Consider the following 22,860-nt stretch of genomic DNA (forward strand, 5'->3'; position numbering starts at 1 on the left):
GTTTTTTGTCGGGGTACCCCTTTAACAGCATACAAAATTACTCATGTCTCGGGATTTCCCAGGTTACAGTGTGTCAAGATCTGACATCATTAGTCAGGTGATAAGAGGGAGTCTGTCCTTCTTCAATAGTTGGAGCGACCGCTGGGTGGGAGAGAGTTCATTTTGCAACAGCTGTATGCACCCTGATTAGAAAACACTGATATGTGGTGTCCCAGTATGGGATATGGTCCTACAGTCACGTCAGGTTGAGTCCCTATATGTCCCCGGCAAATATACAGCAGTCAACAGGGTCTGTGGCGGATATTCCGCAGCGGAAAATCTACTGTGAACAGGCCGCAGAGAGCCCACCCCCATTCAAACTCACTGCGAGAAACATGGTACGAGTTTGAAAACAAATCTGCTCATGTGAAGGCACCCTAAGGGAGAGTTCACACTGTGTATTTTCTGCTGCAGATTTCCTGTAACAGATTTAGTTACCCATTGAAGTCAATAGACAGCAAAATCTGCAGCATAAATAAGGATGTGTGAAGTGACCCTAAGGCTGAGCCTCTTACTTCTACAGAAGCTGCAGAGTTATAGGGGAACTGTATTTCACAAAGTAAAAGTTATAGTACTACAACTCCCAGTGTGATCCATCTGTGCCCCATAAGGCTCAAGGTTGGAAGAGGCACAGGCCGAACAGACACATTACAATGGGAGTTGTAGTACTGTAGTTGTAGATCCTGAAAAAAATATATAAAAAATAAAACCTCCTCCTTAATGTTCTTATCAGTCTGCTGCTCTGCCATCTCCCCTCCCTCCCCCTCCTTATCAGTCACAGTGTAAGTGCTTACAGGGGCTGCAGTCACTAAGTGTGGGATCAGGGCGGCCAGGAGGTGGTTAATCTTCTCCCTTTGTGCTGAGTGTGCTGAGCTCCTGTGTGTGAGGGAGAAGTCTCCACCAATCAGAGCCCAGCTGGCAGAGGGAAGGGGCGGGGTTATCTCTCTCCTCTCCATCTCTACATATCACAGCCCAGCACAGCCCATAGCAACCAATCAGATCGCTTCTTTCATTCTTAACAAGACCTCTGAAAAAGAAGTGATCTGATTGGTTGCTATGGGCAACTGGTCACCTTTTCCTCTCCACAGGTTTTGATCCCTGATTGTCTTCATATCTAGGATGAGAATCTTCTGACACAGTGAGTAGCCGACCATTTCTGGGCATAAGACATCAGAACTTGCTGGGTGCCCTACGGTTGCCTGGACAACTGTACCCCCCAGCATCAGCCGCCTCTCCCCTCATCACATGGGGCAGATCGGGCAGCAGTTTTGGACACTTCTGTCATCCACATTTTGATAACATTATTTTTCACACACACAAATAAAATAAATGAGTCAAACAAGTCAAAGAACAGTTTAAACAAAGGGAACTTTATTTATTATTTACAAAAATGTTTGTGTAGGGATTTTATGTAACCTCCATCACTCACAAAGAGCGGACAGTAACTAACTCAGGACAGGAAAAACCTCCAGAGGGGAGGAAACCTGTAGGGAATCCATGGCTACTGTACTGCCCTTCCTCTGGGCATACTAAAGGAGGTTACCTCTAGAATTTGGGCAAAGTGTCAGTGTATGTGCTGCCCCACAGCCTGGAAGGTGTGCATCTAAGAAAGGAAAAGAAAAGAGAGATTAGTTACATGTTTATTATAGAAATGCACATGGAACTGGACAAAAAGATGTGATACTTACCAGTCACAGGCGGGTATGAATGTGTATTCCTAGGTTCCTACAGTTTAGGCCCCTCACCAATGACAATGGTGATGACATCACATGTGTGACCTCACGGGAGTTCTATTTGAGTAGTGCTGCTTTCTGATTGGATGAAAATCAAACAACTAGTAGTGTTGCTTTCTGATTGGCTGGAAATCCAAAAACCTTTTTAACATATTCTGCATGACTGATCTCAGGGATTTTATTAAAATGGTGCTGCTCCCTGTGGGTACATTATATTTGTTTCTCCTAACCAGACACTCAGTATTTGTAATATCATTTGGTGGCCCTAACAGCCTGGGCCCATAGGTTTCTTACACAGATCACTGCGGCTCTGGCAGGCTCAATGGGGGAGATTCATCAAGACCTGTCCAGAGAAAAAGTTGCCGAGTTGCCGTGGCAACCAATCAGATCACTTCTTACCTTTTTGAATGGGCCTCTAAAAAATTAAGCGATCTGATTGGTTGTTATGGGCAACTCAGCAACTTCTCCTCTGGACAGGTTTTGATAAATCTCTCCCAATAAGCAGCGCTGGCTGCTGGGACGTCTGACGAGTGATGCCCCTGACGTTGCGGTGTGGAGCATATCCAATCCCCTCCATTTAATGTTCAGTCAATGAACATGAAATTTGGGGGTTGGCTATATGAAATACAGTGGGGATCAAAAGTTTGGGCACCCCAGGTAAAAATTTGTATTAATGTGCATAAAGAAGCCAAGGAAAGAGGGAAAAATCTCCAAAAGGCATCAAATTACAGATTAGACATTCTTATAATATGTCAACAAAAGTTAGATTTTATTTCCATCACTTACACTTTCAAAATAACAGAAAACAAAAAAATGGCGTCTGCAAAAGTTTGGGCACCCCACAGAATTTATAGCATGCACTGCCCCCTTTGCAAAGCTGAGACCTGCCAGTGTCATGGATTGTTCTCATTCATCATCTGGGAAGACCAGGTTGTGTTGTTGTTTTTTTTAAAAACTAGGAAAAGAGGGATGGTTTTAATTTTAATTAGGAGAGGAGCTTTTTTATCCTTATTTTATTATTTTATTTACACTTTTTAAGTTTCCATAGCGGACTTTTACATGCAATCATTAGACTGCTAACACTAAATAATGCTATGCTATTTCATAGCATTGCTTAGTGTCATCGTTGACCTACTAATAGATAGGGTTGTCACTTTTCTTGCAAAAAAAAGTAAATAAAAAAAATGGCTAGGCTAATTTGCATAATTAATTATATTATATTATTATAACAGGAAGCTTTGCCCATGTCCAGTCACGTTGCGTCACGTACCAGTCCAGTGTCAGCACGTGATGCAACCTGACCGCCCACCCTTCAGAGCCTGGCAGTGAGGTTCACAGCAGGAGGCAGGGGTGGATTGACAACTCATGGGGACCCTCAGTAAGAGTGGATCATGGGGGGCCCCATGAGCCGCTCACCCATGTGTTAGCCACACCTATATAGATGGTCTGTCCACATATAATAAAATGTATTTCTCCTTTTTTTTTTTTTTTACCCCTTAAAGGAGTACTCGCCCCTAGACATCTTATCCCCTATCCAAAGGATAGGGGATAAGATGTCAGATCGCCGCGGTCCCGCTGCTGGGGAACCCCAGGGTCCCCGCTGCGGCACTGCGCTATCATTACAGCACAGAGCGAGTTCGCTCTGCATGTAATGACGCGCAATACAGGGGCCGGAGCATCGTTACGTCACGGCTCCACCCCTCGTGATGTCACGGCCCGCCCCTCGTGATGTCACGGCCCGCCCCTTTCAATACAGGTCTATGGGAGGGTGGGGGGCGGCGGTTGTCACGCCCCCTGCCATAGACTTGCATTAAGGGGACGGGCCGTGATGTCACGAGGGGCGGAGCCATGACGTCACTCGGCTCCGTCCCCTGTATCGCCCGTCATTACGCACAGAGCGAACTGGCCCGTCCCCTTAATGCAAGTCTATGGCAGGGGGCGGTACGATCGCCGCGCCCCCTCCCATAGACTTGTATTGAAAGGGGCGGGCCGTGATGTCACGAGGGGCGGAGCCGTGACGTAACGATGCTCCGGCCCCTGTATTGCGCATCATTACGTGCAGAGCGAACTCGCTCTGTGCTGTAATGATAGTGCAGTGCCGCAGCGGGGATCCCGGGGCTCCCCAGCAGCGGCACCGCGGCGATCTGACATCTTATCCCCTATCCTTTGGATAGGGGATAAGATGTCTAGGGGCGGAGTACCCCTTTAAGGACAGAGGGCTTCTCATTTTTTGTATTTTAATTTTTTCCTCATCACCTTCTAAAAATAATAACACTTTCAATTTTGCACCTACAAATCCATGTGATGGCTTATTTTTTGCTCCACCAATTCTACTTTGTAATGACATCAGTCATTTTACCCCAAAATCTACGGCGAAACAGAAAGAAAATCATTGTGCGACAAAATGGAAGAAATTTTTGTAACTTTTGGGGGCTTCCATTTCTACGCAGTACATTTTTCGGTAAAAATGACACCTTCTCTTCATTCTGTAGGTCCATACAATTAAAATAGGGGGGGGGGGGGGGGAGAATGCAGTTCATTGATTCAATACACTGATCACTGCCATTGCATTGCAATGGCAGGGATCAGTGTTATCGGCGGTTGATTGCTCAAGCCTGGATTTCAGGATTGGAGCAATCAATCGCCAATCGGACACGCAGGAGGCAGGTAAGGCACCCTCCTGTCACGTTCTAGCTGATCGGGACATTGTGATTTTACAGTGATGGTCCTGATCAGCCCGACTGAGCTGCCGGGAAGCTTTTAGTTTCACTTTAGACGCTGCAATCAACTTTGATCTCCGCATCTAAAGAGTTAATGCCGGACATCATCCCAATCGGCGATGTCCAGCATTAGCCACGGGTCCTGGTTGCTTATAATCGGGTATGATGCGCACTCACCTGCTGAGCGCGCATCATACCTGAGGAGAAGTTTATGGACGTTTATAAATGTCCATATGCGTTAAGGGGTTAATAAATCTTTTAATAACTCCACATATGCATTTTTACTACACACTGACTCCACATATATATTTGTCATATACTGCGCCCTACAAATGAATTTATACTGGTTACTAACCCCCATATATGAATTTATACTATATACTGATGCCATATATGAATGCATATTATATACTGACTCCTGTATTGAATTTATACTGTATACTGACCCCATATATGAATTTATACTATATACTGACCTCATATATGAATGTATATTATATACTGTCCCCCTGTATTGAATTTATACTGTATACTGACCCCCATGTATGAATTTATACTGTATACTGACCCCATATATGAATTTATACTATATACTAACCTCATATATGAATTTATGCTACATACTGACCTCATATATGAATTTATACTATATACTGATGCCAAATTTGAATTTATACTATATACTGATGCCATATATAAATCTATATTATATACTGACCCATATATGAATCTATATTATATACTGTCCCCCTGTATTGAATTTCTACTATATACTGACCCCATATATGAATTTATACTATATACTGATGCCAAATTTGAATTTATACTATATACTGATGCCATATATAAATCCATATTATATACTGACCCCATATATGAATGTATATTATGTACTGTCCCCCTGTATTGAATGTATACTATATACTGACCCCCATATATGAATTTATACTAAATACTGACCCCATATATGAATTTATACTATATACTGACCCCATATATGAATTTATACTATATACTGATGCCAAATACAAATTTATACTATATACTGATGCCATATATAAATCCATATTATATACTGACCCCATATATGAATGTATATTATGTACTGCCCCCCTGTATTGAATTTATACTATATACTGACCCCATATATGAATTTATACTATATACTGACCCCATATATGAATTTATACTATATACTGACCCCCATATATGAATTTATACTATATACTGACGCCAAATACAAATTTATACTATATACTGATGCCATATATAAATCCATACTATATACTGACCCCATATATGAATGTATATTATGTACTGTCCCCCTGTATTGAATTTATACTATATACTGACGCCATATATGAATTTATACTATGAATTTCAATAGCATTATTGATATATATATATATATATATATATATATATATATATATTAGTGGACAACTCCCTCTTGGTACTCATTAGTAGTGTTTAGCACGAATATTTGTAATGCAAATTTTTATCGCAAATATCGGCAATTTGGGGAATATTTTTTCACATGCAAATTTGTATTCAAATTTTCCATTCGAATTATCGTTTCTTTACACATGCGAATATTTATGCGAATTTTCACAGGAAACAAAAGTGAATGAACATAGGGAATATGCGAATTTCGCGAACATAGGACGAATAATCGTCAACATATTCATGAAATATCGCGAATTCTAATATGGCCCCTGCTGCTCATCACTATTGTTTAAAGTGTATTTTTTCATATCACAGAGAAAGATAATGCTTATATATGTTATTTACTGGATCATAAAGATGCGTTACATGTCTTTTTTATGTGTCTCAGCTTTTGTATTTATCTTGGAATCCCTCTGTTCTGCTGCTCATTTATTCTGACATCCATGATTATGTTCTTGATGGTATAAAGTGGTCTTTTATTTTTTTTTATATATAAGCAATCATTTCTATAAAATAGAGATACATTTTTTTTTTTTTTTTTTTTTTTTTTTTTTACAAAGCATATTAGAAAAGGCTATTGTTTTACAAAGATGTACAACATATAAAATAGTTTTGATTCTGGCATTGTCCATTTAAATACTGAGAAGAACCCACTAAAGCTCCAAAGCGTCAATATTGTCCAACAAGTAACAACACCCATAGAATCTATTTCAAGCAAGTATTGGAGTAATAGATTGCCTTTCCACACCGCTGGACAAGAACATTCATTGCTAAGCAGGCAGGGTAACAAGATCAAGATTTTCAGGGTCAAGAAGTCATGTTTTATCCAAGTCAATTCATTCGAAATTTCTCTTTTCTTACTGATGATTTACTTGGTGGACGGTGAAGCAGCTTAATGTTCAAGAGGACAAATGCTTTATCATTAAACCCCAAGTAGTGGGACTTTAGAAGGTTCTTTAAAGAAATAAAAGATAACAATGTATGTATCTCGTGAGTTGAACTGAAACTCAAAATTTTTTTTTAGATTTTTTTCATGCAGACTGGGATAAAAAAAAAGGAAAGCAGTACTTACCTCACTGATCCTTTCTGTTGACTTTTCACTGCTGCCCAGGATCCCATGGATCTCTACTTTCTTTTCCAACACACAGGAAAGGCCGGCTCAGTCAGTTACTGGGCAGTATTGACCCCTCCTCAGCCAGAAATTAGCTAGATGAACCTAGTTTGCCCCCCCCCCCCCCACCCTATTATACATTTTTCCCCTGTGGACATTCCATTTAAAAGGGTTATCTGGTGAAAAGCATTTATGTAAATATCCCCAGACTGCCTCTATGAGAAAAAAAAACCTTAACTTACCTCTCGTGCTCCTCCTGTGCCTCGAGTATTGCTGCTCCCAGCCTCCGATATGATCCTCTTCCTTGTACTGGAGAGCAATGTATCATATAAGCAATGTAGTGCAGCCCAGTGATTGGCTGGGCAGCAATGTGACTTATTGAGCTCCAGCCCCAGTCTTCTTCCTGGTTCTGGGGCCCAATACATCATATCGCTGTTCTTCCAATCACTGGCTGAGACAGGACACCACTATGCCAGCAATTCGCTGAGCTGCACTGTGACGCATCGCCCCTGGCACCAGAGAGAGGATTATACCAATGGCCGGGAGCAGAGATACAGGAGGCACCAGAGGTAAGTAAAGGGTTTTTTAGCAGGTAGTCTGGCTGTTTGTTTTTTTGAAACTTTATGCCCCAAATTTCAATACAAAACAGTGTTAAAGAAGTCCCTGTCCTTATCTTTACAGCAGTAAAATTAAAGTATGTTGGAACTAAAAAGGGGGGATGCTGTATTATGGGCTGTATTCTGACCCAAAATCACAGTATAAAAACATTGCCCGAGTGAGAACTGTAGATTATGTTTCAGATCATATATAGACCACCAGTAAGTGCATACATACGTATACACAGTATTACAGGTGTTTTACCAGTACAACATGATTGGTGATTAGTTGGATGTCTCAGCCATTCATTCACATGTCCTGTAGATTCGGACTGCCGGGAGCATTGCATGTTGAGTATGGTTTAAAGTAACCATGGCCAAGAAAATTGTATGGTGTACGGAAAATTGTATGGTGTACAGAAAATTGTATGGTGTACAGAAAATTGTATGCTGAAAATATTTTTTTCTGAGACCATTGTAACCTAAAGGGGTACTCGGCCCTTAGACATCTTAGCCCCTATCCAAAGGATAAAGGATAAGATGTCTGATCGCAGGAGGTCCCCTTTAAGGGACCACTGTATTGAGCACAAAAGAACTCATTTATCAATAGAATACAAGCAAGAAACATTGCTTGTTATTCAGATCAACTCTCAGAGATCTTCTGCCTTAAAGCCCTATCTCAGGCTCTATTCACACTAGCATCATGGCTTTCGATAATAATGGCCACTATAACGGATCCACTTTTAATGGGATCCCAACTAATCTTAAAGGGGTACTCCACTGGAAAAAAAAAATTTTTTAATCAACTGATGACAGAAAGTTGAACAGATTTGTAAATTACTTCTATTTAAAAATCTTAATCCTCCTAGTACTTAAAGGCTTCTGTATGCTAAATAGGAAGTTCTTTTCTTCTTGAATTTCCTTTCTGTCTGACCACAGTGCTCTCTGCTGCCACCTCTGTCCATGTTAGGAACTGTCCAGAGTAGGATAGGTTTGCTATGGGGATTTGCTCCTACTCTGTCCTAAAATGGACAGAGGTGTCAGCAGAGGGCACTGTGGTCAGACAGAAAGGAAATTCAAAAAGAAAAGAACTTTCTGTGGAGCATACAGCAGCTTATAAATACTAGAAGGATTAAGATTTTTTTTAACAGAAGTAATTTACAAATCTGTTTAACTTTCTGGCACCAGTTGATTTAAAAAAAAATGTTTTTCAGCGGAGTACCCCTTTAATGGTTGTTATTGACTTCTAATGAGGTTCATCAAATTTTCATCAGGGTTTTGGTGCTCAAGGCCACACAGTTGTTGCTGTAAAGTATATATAAATGCAAAAAAGGGAAGAAAGCTGTAGAAAATCAACTTTTCTTAAAGCATAAACATGTGGAATACCTGAACAACACTGAAAGCATTATTATTCTAGACTTAGAATGTGTCAGGTCCGAGGTTGAATGAATTCCTTTCAATAATTGTTCTCTCGCTGACAAGGTAACTGGTTACCGATGATACATAATTATAGTCATTTTCCAATCCTGACTGACAATACAAGTGTGTAAACTATTAAATACTGTAAAAACTTTGGTCTGTTATGAAGCCCCCATGTCCTTTATATCTAATAATATCCAGATGCAGTGTATTTTTGGTATCTAAAGTTTTACCAAAATTATACAGAGGAAACAAAGATTCTTTTTGCGTCAGTGTTTAAATATATATATATATATATATATATATATATATATATATTATTTTTTTTTTTTTTGGCCCCCGAGAATAAGAAGTGGAGTCTGTGATAAATATAATAGGTTACCAATGTCTGAAAGTGGGATTTTTCCTTTTTACCAAGAAGCTTAACATGTTTGTGATCCTTTCCCTTGGACCTGTTAATGGTAAGTAAGACCCTAAAGTTCAACTTAAATATAGGATGAGCAAGTTAAAGGGGTATTCTGGCCAAATACATCTTATCCCCTATCCAAAGGACCCCCTGTGATCTCCGTACAGCAACCGCATTCTATGCGGGGCTGCTGCTCCAGTCTTGGAAACCTCTTTGTTTCTTGGACTGGAGATGTAACGTCACACCACGCCCCCTCCATTCATGTCTATACGAGGGGGCTTGATGCCCCCTCCCATAGACATGAATGGAGGGGGCGTGGCATGACGTCACAAGTGGGCATGGCATGATGTCACGTCTCCAGTCTCGGAAACAAAGAGGTTTCCAGACTGAAGATGCAGCCCTGCATAGAATGCAGGGGCTGCACGGAGATTGTGGTGGGTCCCAGCGGCGAGCCCCCCACGATCAGACATCTTATTCCCTATCTTTTGGATAGGGGAGAAGATGTATTTGGCCCGAATACCCTTTTAAGACTGGCCCACCAAAGTAACAGGGATATTTCTGTGGGTCCAGGTTATGATACAGTAATGGGCCCCTAAGGTTTGGCAAAAGACAGCTCCATTTAAAGATAATCACTTGCCATTAAGTCTGTCTGTTATAGGTTAATTTGCTAATAACCTACATCCAGCTAGCACAACCCACCAGTATGGTAGCTCTTGCACCGACTCGGCAGCTCTTGCCATTGGAGAGGTATAATGCATAATGCATACAGGATATAGAAGGATAGACCTCAGCCTTGACCTCTTGGCTGCATTTATATGATGTTTTTAGGCTTCCACCGGGCTCTACATCGGTTTCATGGCTACAACCTGTCCAAATAGGATGCTGACGTAGAGACTGATGTGCCCATTGACTTTAATGGCCCAAATTTAGTCAAATTGTGGCTACATTTGGTTCAAGTGTCCACTGTCTATGCAGGACTCAAAATGTGGTTGACCACTTTCTTGCATCCTGCACAGAGGACTCATACAGTACTATACAATAAGAGGTCAGGATGTGGATCATGGGGGCTGTGGTAGCTTAATGGGTTACCAAGGTTATCCAATACTCAGTCCGGGCCTCTTAATGTACAGTACAGTACAGTACAGTACCATATGCATGGTAGGAGACTGAGAATAGGATCTGGATTTGTGTACTGGCTTTATAGCACATTGCGCTAAGAGGAAGAAAAGATGGTCCGACACTACTAGACTAAGGCAAATGGCAACAAGTACACTGTGTGCGTAGCTTGGAAAATCCTGGACTTGGACGTATGGTGCGGTGGTGCAAAAATCCAGTAGCAAACATGAACAGTAATAGAAAGAAGACAGGGACTGCACTCACCATCCAAACGATGTTTATTGACTTGTGTCAGGCATTACAAGCTGGTACAGTGGTGGAGGCGGGAGACGTAACCGGGAAATACTGTTTCACGCCGGTATGGCGCTTCTTCAAGTCGGCTTGAAGAAGCACCATACCGACATGAAACAGTCTGTCCCGGTTACGTCTCCCGCCTCCACCACTGTACCAGCTTGTAATGCCTGACACCAGTCAATGAACATCGTTTGGATGGTGAGTGCAGTCCCTGTCTTCTTTCTACTACGGTTTTATAACACATAAGCCCATAGTCATTTTTTTTTTACTTTTTTTTTAGAAAAGGTAGGAATGAGCCAATAAAAAATAAAAAAACTTATCTTGTCTTCAACAAAGCAAGCCATATAGCTACATCAACTGGAAAATAAAAAGTTGTGGCTGTCAGGAAATGTTGAGGAAACAAATTGCTGCGCCCTTAATAACTGGATTATTGGCCTCATGCGTCAGGACGGGTGATATTCCTGGGCTGAACTGTAACATCAGAAAATCTAGAAGACAGATGGTAATCTATCATGAAATGTCCATCATGATCACACTGCAGGGACCATCACATCCTATCGGCCCGGCCATTATATGAAGCTTTGCATATGTAATGGGGGGGGGGGGGGGGGGGTAACATATGAGGCACCTCACAGAATTACCTCTTGAAAACTGATCTTGTTTTTTCAATTACCTGGATAATTGGGTCAGGAACCTTTTGCTATTACACAAGCGCTTGTAAAATAACCAGCTTAAACTGTGTTCCCGGGAGACTGCTTTAGCACGACTGCTTCTCTGCATACATCATTTATTCCTTACTATGATCATCCAGATGGTCCTAACATAATGATGGGGAGGGATCTTTAGCATAGCATGACATGGATACGAGGTCAGAAATTACAGAAATTTTTCGTTTCTTTATGTTGAAGTTTACCTGCTGAACAAGCAACTCTTAAAGGCATAGCGACCAAATACTCACCCATCTGCTCTAAAAAAGTCTTCCTTTATGCTGAAAACACTGTGTTTTACTTGGATTTGCACAGAAGATTCAGAAAAGATTCCAAATTGTGTCCAGGTTCTCATTCCGGCACTTCATACGACAACTTATATAACAAAAGAATTGTTGGGCTCTCAGGGGATCCTTAAGTTAGCTCTACCATCCTGCCATGTGACATTATTATCTACATCTCCAAGGGACTACAGTGGTCCCTCAACATACGATGGTAATCCTTTCCAAATGGACCATCGTTTGTTGAAACCATCGCATGTTGAGGGATCCGGTGCAATGTAAAGTATAGGGCAGTGGTCTACAACCTGCGGACCTCCAGATGTTGCAAAACTACAACACCCAGCATGCCCGGACAGCCAACGGCTGTCCGGGTATGCTGAGAGTTGTAGTTTTGCAACATCTGGAGGTCTGATGGTTGAAGACCACTGGTATTAAAGGTTGTACTCACGTGTCCCCGCCTCTCCGGACCGTCACCGCTCGTCACCGCTGCCCTGGATGTCGCCTTCCATCGCTGTCGCCACGTCCCCGGGGTGTCCCCGACGCTCCGGCAAGACCTCTGCGTCTCCGGCATCCTCCCTCTACGTCGCCGCCATCACGTCACTACGCACGCCGCTCCTATTGGATGACTAGACGGCGCGCGCAGCGATGTGATGACGACGATGGAGAGCGCCCCCGACGCAGGGGATCCCGAAGAGGACGCGCCGGAGCCCCGAGGACAGGTAAGTGATGGTCAGCGGACCACACTGGGCACGGTAAACGGCTAGCCGGTGGCAGCTTAAGCAGTCTGCGCTGCCGGATAGCCGTTTATGCGATGGCCCCGACATACAAAAGCATCGTATGTTGATGCTGCCTTCAACATGTGATGGCCTCTGAGAGGCCATCGTATGTTGAAATTATCGTATGTCGGGGCCCTCGTAGGTCGGGGGGTCACTGTACTACTGTCATCTAGCCTGCACTATAACGCCTATCACCGGGGGGCACCACAACAGTATATAGACCAAATGAGAAGAAAGACAATGTAGCTCAGCACTCTTTAAATGCCAAACGTGATGTTCTTTATTGTGGTCTTGCATGTGTGCAGTGGAAACATGGAAGAAGAGAAAAGAAGATGAACCCGTCAAAGCTCATACAGCAATGGAGCTGTTTTGTGGGTAAAACGGGCCTCTAAACAGATCTGTAAATTACTTCAATATAAAAATCTTAACCCTTCCAGTACTTATCAGCTGCTGTATGCTCCAGAGGTAATTGTGTAGTTAATTTCTGTCTGACCACAGTGCTCTCTGCTGACACCTCTGTCTGTGTCCGGAACTGTCCAAAGCAGGAGCAAATCCCCACAGCAAACCTCTCCTTCTCTGGACAGTTCCTGAGGGGTCAGCAGAGAGCACTGTGTCAGACAGAAATTAACTATACAACTTCCTCTGTAGCATACAGCAGCTGATAAGTACTGGAAGAATTAAGATTTTTAAATAGAAGTTATTTACAAATATGTTTAACGTTTCGGCACCAGTTGATTTAAAAAAAAAAAGTGTTTTCACCAAAGTACCCCTTTAAAGGGCAAGTGCTAAGCTACATTGTCTTCTCAATTGCAAGTATTTCTAGAGTCACAGTAGTTATCACCTCAGTATATTGCCTCCAGTATGGTTCCTCCTCCCCCATTGACACTTACACGCATCATATCAAGGTTAACCCCAGTGCCGAGAATCTGTAGTCTTTCCGTATACATAGTATATAGACCAATGGGGTGACTAGGGTGTTGCAGTATGTAGCAGGGTCTGGTGGTATAAACCCTGGAGGCAAGATGTTGTTAACCCCTTAGTGTTCGTGACGCCAGGATGTGGTTATTCTGGCATGGTAACCGCCGTCAACCAACCCAAAAACGGTTTTGTGATAAAGGAATGTCCACAGCAAGGATTCTGAATAAACTGAAACTTTTACTTGAAATGCTTAGGGAACAGTCTTTACAATTATGCAGTTCCTTCAGAGGCAACCGGGACACAGGATACCTCGCAGGCTTGCTTGGACTTGTAGTTATTGAGATATTTAGGCAGGCCGCTGTGCTACTAATATATTCCTTAGCTGAGTAGCAGTCACTGGATTTGTAGAGAGACTTGTAACTCACGCTTTAGAAGTGGCTGTGTTTCTTTAGGCTTTGGCCTAGATGAGATGCATTTGCAGTATACAGGACTTTATGCTTTCTAAGAGAGTGCAGGAACAAGAGCAGGAACTAAGAGAGCTAACTGAGAGACTACAGCCCCTTATATACTAGGGGGCTGGACTAAAGCCCATTGGTTGCTAATGCCTGAGGTTCCTGTGCCCATGGAACTCTGGGTATACCGCATGACAGTAGGTCACATGACCAAGGAAGTTCCTATTCATTTTATACAAACTGTACAACTTTATACATATGAACAATAGATACACATAAATAATATACATTGCATTTATATCAGGCAACAAGGGGGGAGCCCTGCAGGAGAGCACAATGGACCTAAGGGACTCTTCCTAAGGGGACTTAAGCATGGTACAGGACAGGTCCTGTACCGGGACACCACATCAACACTTCCCATAAAAAGCCAACAATGATACCCAGGGAAGCTACAGATATCCAGATTCCACCCATGTTCCGTCATTGAAGCTGCTTTGAGTAAATCAGAAATTTTTCTTTTGGAGAGTCACATTTCTGTAAAGGGTTGTCCGGTTTGGAAAACCCACTTTTAAAGGGGTACTCCGTTCCTAGACATCTTAACCCCAATCCAAAGGATAGGGGATAAAATGTCTGATCGTGGGGGTCCCGCCGCTGGGAACCCCCGCGATCTCTCCTGCAGCACCCCTTGTCATCTGCTGCACAGAGCAATCTTTGCTCCATGCCTGATGATGGGCGATACAGGGGCCGGAATATAGTGACATCACAGCCCCGCCTCCTCATGAGGTCACGCCACTCCCCCTCAATACAAGTTTATGGGAGTCTATCGAAGTTCGCTCCGTGCAGCAGATGGCACGGGGGGCTGCAGGAGAGATCGCGGGGGTTCCCAGTGGTGGGACCCCCACGATCAGACATCTTATCCCCTATCCTTTGGATACGGGATAAGATGTCTAGGGGCGGAATACCCTTTAAGTACCATATTAGGGAATTCTCACTTATTATAGGGGAGTAATCTATTTAGGATTCTCATCTATTAACCAAATGGGTTGGTATTGCTTTATTTTCCCTGTGATGGTGTCCTAAGAGAAATGAACATTTTGTGACAAAAATGTTATCGATTCCAGCCGATCACTGGGGTTTACTTGCCCCCTTTTGTACTTTATTAAAATAAATGTTCTATTTGAATAGTGTTTTGGAAATAAATGTTCCTAGTTTAGGCAGAGGGATTTCTTCATCTGTGGTTGTTTTATGCTCCTGGGATATAGACTCTCATTAAATCCCATTACCTAAGGGCAATTTCCAGACAACAATTCTGACTTGACTTTTTTTTAACTCTCAAAGTTTATACATCTGAATTCCATGAGGAACCATTATGATTAATTCATGTCTCCGGAGATAACCAGAGGAAACGTTATTTAACTCATTTGTCATTCATCCGTGCACAATATTTGTATTCATAATTCAGCCAACTTCTTACTCTAGTACAGGAAATATACCAGAAGAACCGAAAAAATGATATGAGTATAAAAGTGCTTTGTAATAATTTTATACCCTAGATCAGTGTCTCATAACCAGGGTGCCTCCAGCTGTTGAAAAACGGCAACTCCCAGCATGCCTGGACAGCCTCCGGTCTGGCCTGGTTTACACTTGTGACTTTTTGAAGGGGGCTTGCGACTTTTATTTGCTTACGTGCGACTTTCGCAATGATAAATCCTGGACCACTGCAAAGTAAAAACTGAAAATTGCTTAGGTAGGGCAGATTGGTATATCTTGCTTACCGACAAAAGTTGCACAAAAAATTCCTTAGGCGCACGTGCAACTTTTTGTGTGACTTTTAAAGCAAAAAAAGCTGCTTAAATCCCTTGATAAAGCTCTCTCCATGTGATTTGGTGCACATAACATCATGGTGCAGACGACAAGAGCCCGAAAAATAAGCGTCTTTGGAGCAGATATCGTAATGCATTAGCATGTATTCTTAGTTTAAAATGTTCAAAACTTTTCAATAGTAATCCCTAAATGGGGGTGTCAAAATGTAGTTAAAACATTTGAAGAATAAAAATAAAGTCCACATATAAAAATCATGGAAACACAATTGTGTAGTATAAAACGTATTTTCTTGAGCAAACACTACATGAAAACTAAAACCTGTACCTGTTAGAGATCTACAAAACCATAATAACCACAAATAAACAAAAAAAAAATGCCAAAAAGTTACTCGGGTTTGGCTGAAATCTATAGTTAAATTTCAAGGCTCTATAGTAGGTCACACCTAGGGGGCACTAGAGAGATTTTTTTTCCATATGCTGGAGAGCTCATTTGCATACTTTTTTCCCAGGGAGCATTGCTCTGTTCATTTCCCAACACCAAGTCTTGCCGCGCTGGCCTCCTGGGAGAAATCTGATGGATTTGTCATTACTTCATGTGCCATTGCGCTGATCTGATTCATAGATTAGGTGATGAAATAATATCAGAATACACCATATTTGTTTTAATATATTTCCGAAGATGTTGGGAATGAAAGAAACACAAACACATCTGAATCAACACTGCAGGAAAGAAGATAAATCATTGCATGTGCGAACTCCTATTATGACCCCCACCCCCCAACTGCAAAGAAAATACAATATCTATAGAATTTCCGAAATTTATTCAGTATGTATTCTGTAAACAAACCGTGGGGGAAACCCTGTAGATGTGTGGGAGAAGGTCAGAAGATGTAGATACTGTTCCAAAGTGCAAAGCTGGGGCAACGCTTCGAAAATGTAATGAAATGTGGCTGAATATTTATTTACCTTAACAGTAAGTACCGTAATGTATGTGAGGTTTAGCATCAGGTCAGATAGAAGTATAAGCATTGAGAATGCCAAAACTAATTGCTGAAATTGTTGATATAGATTTTGGAACTGGTAACTCCATCCGGTCCTAGGCCATGTTCACACACGCTTAATATAGTCAGGTAGAAAGGAAATTCAAATAGAAAAGAACTTCCTGTGGAGCATACAGCAGCTGATGTGTACTGAAAGAGTTAAAAAATTTTAATAGAAGTAATTTACTAATCTGTTTAACTTTCTGGCACCAGTGGATTTAAAAGAAAATGTTTTCCAGTGGAGTACCCCTATAAGGTTGGTTTCACGTGGGTGTTATGGCACTTTGATCATGTGGGTAGGTGTGCCCTGGTTATCTCTGGTGCGGGGGCAACATATGTGATCAAGACACCACAGCTATGGCCAGAATAAGAGGAAACTGTTAGGCTGGGTTCACACGATGGATGTTCTACGCGGAATTCCGTTTTGGGTACATTGCATTTTGTTTTAGTTTCAAAGGGGATTCTGATTTGTCGTACAGGCTGTGAAATTTCCTCCTCGGCATTACCATGCAAAAAATCTGCCCAGAAAACCAAAAATTACTAAAAAGGAAACAGTCTGTGTGAACCAACCCTTACCGTTGAAAAGCCTTGATCAATTTTATTTGCCAGGGATGAAAGTTTTATAGAGATGGCCTTGGACCTAAAATGGCCACCAGGGCTTTCCAACGGTAGTCACTGTTAACTGACAAGATATCTATATTTGTATATTTTTTTTAAATTGTTATTAATAAAACTAACACCCATAAAATTAAATGGGCACTGTCCGATTCAAAAACATTTTACATGTTGAACATCTTGGCAAAACATTAACTTTTCTAATATACTTAAAGGGGTACTTTGCCAGAAAACATCGTATCTCCTATCCAAAGGATAGGGGATAAGATGTCTGATCATAGGGGACCCGCCGCTGGGGACCCCCGTGATCTCCAGGCCGGCAGCAGCAGTGTCTGGAACACTGAAGCTTGGAGCCTCCGTTTTTGTGATGTCACACCACGCCCCCTCCATTCATGTCTATGGGAGGGGGCGTGGCAGCTGTAGTCATCAGGCACGGAGCAGAGTTTGCACCAAATGACTGGGATGCCGCAGCGGAGATTGTGGGGGTTCCCAGTGGCAGGATTCTCACGATTAGACATCTTATCCCCTATCTTTTGAATAGGGGATATGATGTTTTCCAGCAGTGTGTCCCTTTAAAAAAAAAAAACAATGTTATCTCTTTTTCACAGAAAATAAAAAAGAAAGATGACTAGGGGTCCCCATACCATCCAGAACATAATCCTGTCCAGCTGCTACATCATCTTCAACTAAAGCACAGGCTAGGACAAAGTCCAGGAAGTGAGAGTGGGACTAGCAGTTCTGTTCTCATTTCTGTCCTATCAGACTGCAGTGAAGAGTCCCAGTACAGCACAGCAGACTCAGGGAGGGAGTGAATGCATGGTGAGTGAGGGCGGGCTCAGTGCTTGCCTCAGTCACATCCCTTCCTGAGCAGTGGATGTCAGAATGAGTAAGCAGCAGAACAGAGGGATTTGTGAGCCAAATACAGAAGCTAGACACATAAAGACAGGTGAAGAATCTGCATGACCTGGTGAGGAACATACATAAGCATTATTTTTTGTGTGATATGACAGGTATTCAGTGGAACTCAATATAAAAAAAATACCATTTTGCTTGTTTTTTGACCCATCTGTTTATGCAGGGATCAGTAATTAGAGATCAGTGGGGACCCAGGCACCATCAGAACAGCAATGGTGAGGAACTGGTAAGGCAAGTACTGCTTTTTTTTATAATTGTTCTTTTTTTCATTTTACTTTATTTTATTTTTATCCCTGGACAACTCCTTTAAGTTTTAGCAAGGCTCAAACACTATGAAGAGAGCTGCAGTAGTGTTTGTGGGACAATCAAACAAGTATTGGTGTAATATCTTTAATAGAGATGAGCGAACTTACAGTAAATTCGATTCGTCACGAACTTCTCGGCTCGGCAGTTGATGACTTTTCCTGCATAAATTAGTTCAGCTTTCCGGTGCTCCGGTGGGCTGGAAAAGGTGGATACAGTCCTAGGAGACTCTTTCCTAGGACTGTATCCACCTTTTCCAGCCCACAGGAGCACCAGAAGGCTGAACTAATTTACGCAGGAAAAGTCATCAACTGCCGAGCCGAGAAGTTCGTGATGAATCGAATTTACTGTAAGTTTGCTCATCTCTAATCTTTAATAATAAAATAATTATTCCAAATGGTTGGTCTGTTTTCCTTTAGAGGGTGTTTTCATATATTATTATTAATATATTATTTATATATTTAGATATATCTGCTAATGTGACAGCAAAAAACAGGTGAATTCCTTCGGAAAAGTTATTAACCCAGCAGTCAGGGGTGTAAACTTTAGGTTTTGCCCTATTAATGATAAGTTGGAGTAATTTATAGTGACCTCTGAACCCTGAAGAAAGAACACATGCTTTTTGGGAGTTGATTGGCCAATCTTACAAGACCCCATACTGTATTAGATTATTTTTGATACAATGAAAGTAGAGGAGGAATGCCAAATCTAAATAAGACATTTATTATTATAAATCGTTAAATAAAGATGTCCGGTTCTCTTTTGTTAAATCTTTTTTGTGAGTCCTAGAAAGGAAGACAAACAACTGTTAGTATCAGTACTGCTATGGATAACAACATTCTTTTAACTATCTTTTGTACATGTACAAGTGGGAATAGGGCTCAATGGGGTACTCCAGAGGAAACATTCTTTTATAAATCAACTTGTGCCAGAAAGTTAAACAGATTTTTAAATTACATATCTTTAAAAATATTAACACTTCCAGTACTTATCAGCTGCTGTATGTTCCAGAGGAAGTTCTTTTATTTTTGAATTTCCTTTCTGTCTGACCACAGTGCTCTCTGCAAACACCTCTGACCATTTTAGGAACTGTCCAGAGTAGAAGAAAATCCCCATAGGAAACCTATCCTGCTCTGGACAGTTCCTAAAATGGACAGAAGTGTCAGCAGAGATCACTGTGGTCAGACAGAAAGGAAATTCAAAAATAAAAGAACTTCCTGTGGAGCATATAGCAGCTGATAAATGCTGGAAGGATTAAGATTTTTAAATAGAAGTAATTTACAAATCTGTTTAACTTTGTGGCACCAGTTGATAAAAATTTTTTTTTTCCAGGGGAGTACCCCTTTAAGTGCACTTTCACCAGCACTTAGCCATTTCATAGCAGAGAGGAGTGGTCAGTAAGCACCACGAAATGTGATTGTATACCCAGCGTCTACTGATATTCTGCTTTTTGTTTGGGAGGAATATTTTGGTTGAATTCTCTACTGCTAAGATTAGGGATGAGTGAATCAAATCTGACATATCCAAATTTGTTATAAATTTCAGCAATAATTTGCTTTGCAACAAATCCGAATATCGCCGCGATTTGATCACACAAATCCTTCATTAAACTCCATTTAATGCGGTCCAGGCTCCAGGGCATCTAAAATGGAGGATCCACATGTGAGGACATGGGGCAAGGAACTCTGGGAAGGCAGGAACAACGGTAGGCAGGATGACCCTGAATCACATGCAGGATGCAGCCTATCAGCAGCCAGTCACCCCTGTGATGTCACAGCCCTATATAATCGGCAGCCATCTTGCGGCCAGTCACTTCAGTGTTTTATTTCAGAGAGAGCGTTTCATTGCACGGAGAGATAGAGCATTGTGTGCGTTGCACAGAAAAACTGCTTTACAGCAGCGATTCACCACAAGCCCAAATCACTGCATAAAAGCACTGACTGAGAGAGAGAGAGAGAGAGAGAGAGAGAGAGAGAGAAAGTACACTTTTGGGTGTAATACACAGCAACTCCACTGTTGCAGTGGGGTGTACATCAACTCTAAAGCTTAAAGGGGAGAGTCAGGCAGAGCAGTAAAAGCCATTGTCACCTGCTATTAATGCCTAATAGTACTGTCTGTACTGGGCTCTACTACACAGTGATTCTGTACTGCTGCAGTTGGTTGTACAACAACTGTAAAGCTAAAATGGGCCATTTAGGGTGAGCACGAAGACCCATAGTCACCTGATTACAGTGCCTAATACAGGTTGCGTAGGGGAGCTTATTGTCCTCTCATAAGTGTAATCTGTGCATACTTAGGGGGTGTACTTTTTTTTCCCAGAAAAAATAATTTTGGCCTAGTTACTGTGAAAGACCAGCCAAAGCTGCACCCTTGTTTCTGTAGCCTTATACAGTTTTAAGCGGAGTGTATTGTCCATCTCTCATAAGTGTAAACTGTAGGTACACCTATGTGGTGTACGTTTTTTTTCCCCTGAAAAACTAATTTGGGCTTAGTTACTGTGAAAGGCCAGCCAAAGCTACACCCTTGTTTCTGTAGCCTAATACAGTTTTAAGCTGAGCGTATTGTCCAGCTTTCATAAGTGTAAACTGTAGGTACACCTATGTGGTGTCCTTTATATATTTTCCTGTTAATCTAATTTGGGCCTAGTTTCTGTGAAAGGCCAGCCAAAGCCACATACTTGTTTTTGTAGCCTTATACAGTTTTTAATGGAGCGTATTGTCCACCTCTCATAAGTGTAAACTGTATGTACACCTATGTGGTGTCCTTTATATATTTTCCTGTTGAACTAAGATGGGGCTTGTGTGGTGCAGGGCAGATGGAATTAACCCCTTGTGTTTGTGATGCCAGGGCGTGGTTTAGCCTATAACCACACAAAGGTATACTGCTGGATCCTGGGCTAGGCACGGGCAGTAAATACTCTGACGCCAAGTTACGGACAATGGTAGCTTTACTGAGGGTAGACAGTTGGTAAAGTCTATACAGTTCAGCCAGGGCCCAAGGAGGTGACCAGTGATGGAGAGACCTTAAGGGCTTGCTGGGACTTGTAGTAGGACTGGACAACTGAATGCAGACTACGCTGACTTGATAGATGACAGGGACTGACTTGACTCATAAAGCTGTGACTTTATCTTACTTGACTTGATGGTGGCTGCAGGACTTTACTTTGAGGCCTCCAACACTCTGGACACACACACTAGGCGACTGCACTGGACCTCACCTTAGCAGAAGAGCAGAGCTCAAAGAGAGAGAAGCTCCACCCAGGGCTTATATGGGGGAGACTAGCGGGGAGCTCATAGGTCACTCTTGGGATCACCTGGTCACTGGTACCTCCTGGGTAACAATCACATGATATATCACATGGTATAACTCTTAACCCCTTAAGGAGTTTTTGCACTTTCGTTTTTTCCTCCTAACCTTTTAAAAATCATAACCCTTTAAATTTTCCACCTAAAAATCCATATTATGGCTTATTTTTTGCGTCGCCAATTCTACTTTGCAGTGACATTAGTCATTTTACCCAAAAATGCACTGGGAAATGGGAAAAAAAATCATTGTGCCACAAAATCGAAGAAAAAACGCCATTTTGTAACTTTTGGGGGCTTCCGTTTCTATGCAGTGCATATTTAGGTAAAAATTACACCTTATCATTATTCTGTAGGTCCATACGGTTAAAATGATACCCTACTTGTATAGGTTTGATTTTGTCGTACTTCTGGAAAAAATCATAACTACGTGCAGGAAAATGTATACGTTTAAAATTGACATCTTCTGACCCCTATAACTTTTTTATTTTTGCACGTACAGGGTGGTATGATGACTCATTTTTTGCGCTGTGATCTGAAGTTTTTATCGGTATGATTTTTGTTTTGATAGGACTTTTTGATCACTTTTTATTCATTTTTTAATGGTATAAAAAGTGATTTTGGAATTTTTTTGCGCGTACGCCATTGACCGTGCGGTTTAATTAATGATATATTTTTATAGTTCGGACATTTACGCACGCGGCGATACCACATATGTTTATTTTTTTTTTTTTTTACACTGTTTTATTTTTTTTATGGGAAGAGGGGGGTGATTCAAACTTTTATTAGGGAAGGGGTTAAATGACCTTTATTAACACTTTTGTTTAACTTTTTTTTTTGCAGTGTTA

At 41.6% G+C, this 22,860-nt stretch overlaps 2 long non-coding RNA genes across 5 annotated transcripts in view; one reads left to right on the forward strand and one right to left on the reverse strand.

The window, feature by feature from the left end:
* The first annotated feature begins 789 nt into the window (after positions 1-789).
* Positions 790-22,860, forward strand: part of LOC130291355 (uncharacterized) — a 68,730-nt gene continuing 46,659 nt past the window's right edge. For 2 of the 4 annotated variants that reach the window (XR_008847902.1, XR_008847904.1), the window contains exons 1-3: positions 790-1,177; positions 18,571-18,633; positions 20,256-20,415. This is a non-coding gene — a long non-coding RNA (uncharacterized LOC130291355). Of the gene's footprint in view, positions 1,178-16,346; positions 16,465-18,570; positions 18,634-20,255; positions 20,416-22,860 lie in introns of all 4 variants that reach the window. The other 2 variants (XR_008847903.1, XR_008847905.1) reach the window with 2 other exon arrangements.
* Positions 1,389-2,130, reverse strand: LOC130291350 (uncharacterized). The gene is made up of 2 exons (XR_008847897.1): positions 1,728-2,130; positions 1,389-1,642 (listed from the first exon to the last, which is right to left on the reverse strand). It is a non-coding gene; the product is annotated as an uncharacterized LOC130291350 (long non-coding RNA).

This window comes from Hyla sarda, chromosome 9 (genome assembly GCF_029499605.1).
Source record: "Hyla sarda isolate aHylSar1 chromosome 9, aHylSar1.hap1, whole genome shotgun sequence".
Taxonomy (NCBI): domain Eukaryota; kingdom Metazoa; phylum Chordata; class Amphibia; order Anura; family Hylidae; genus Hyla; species Hyla sarda.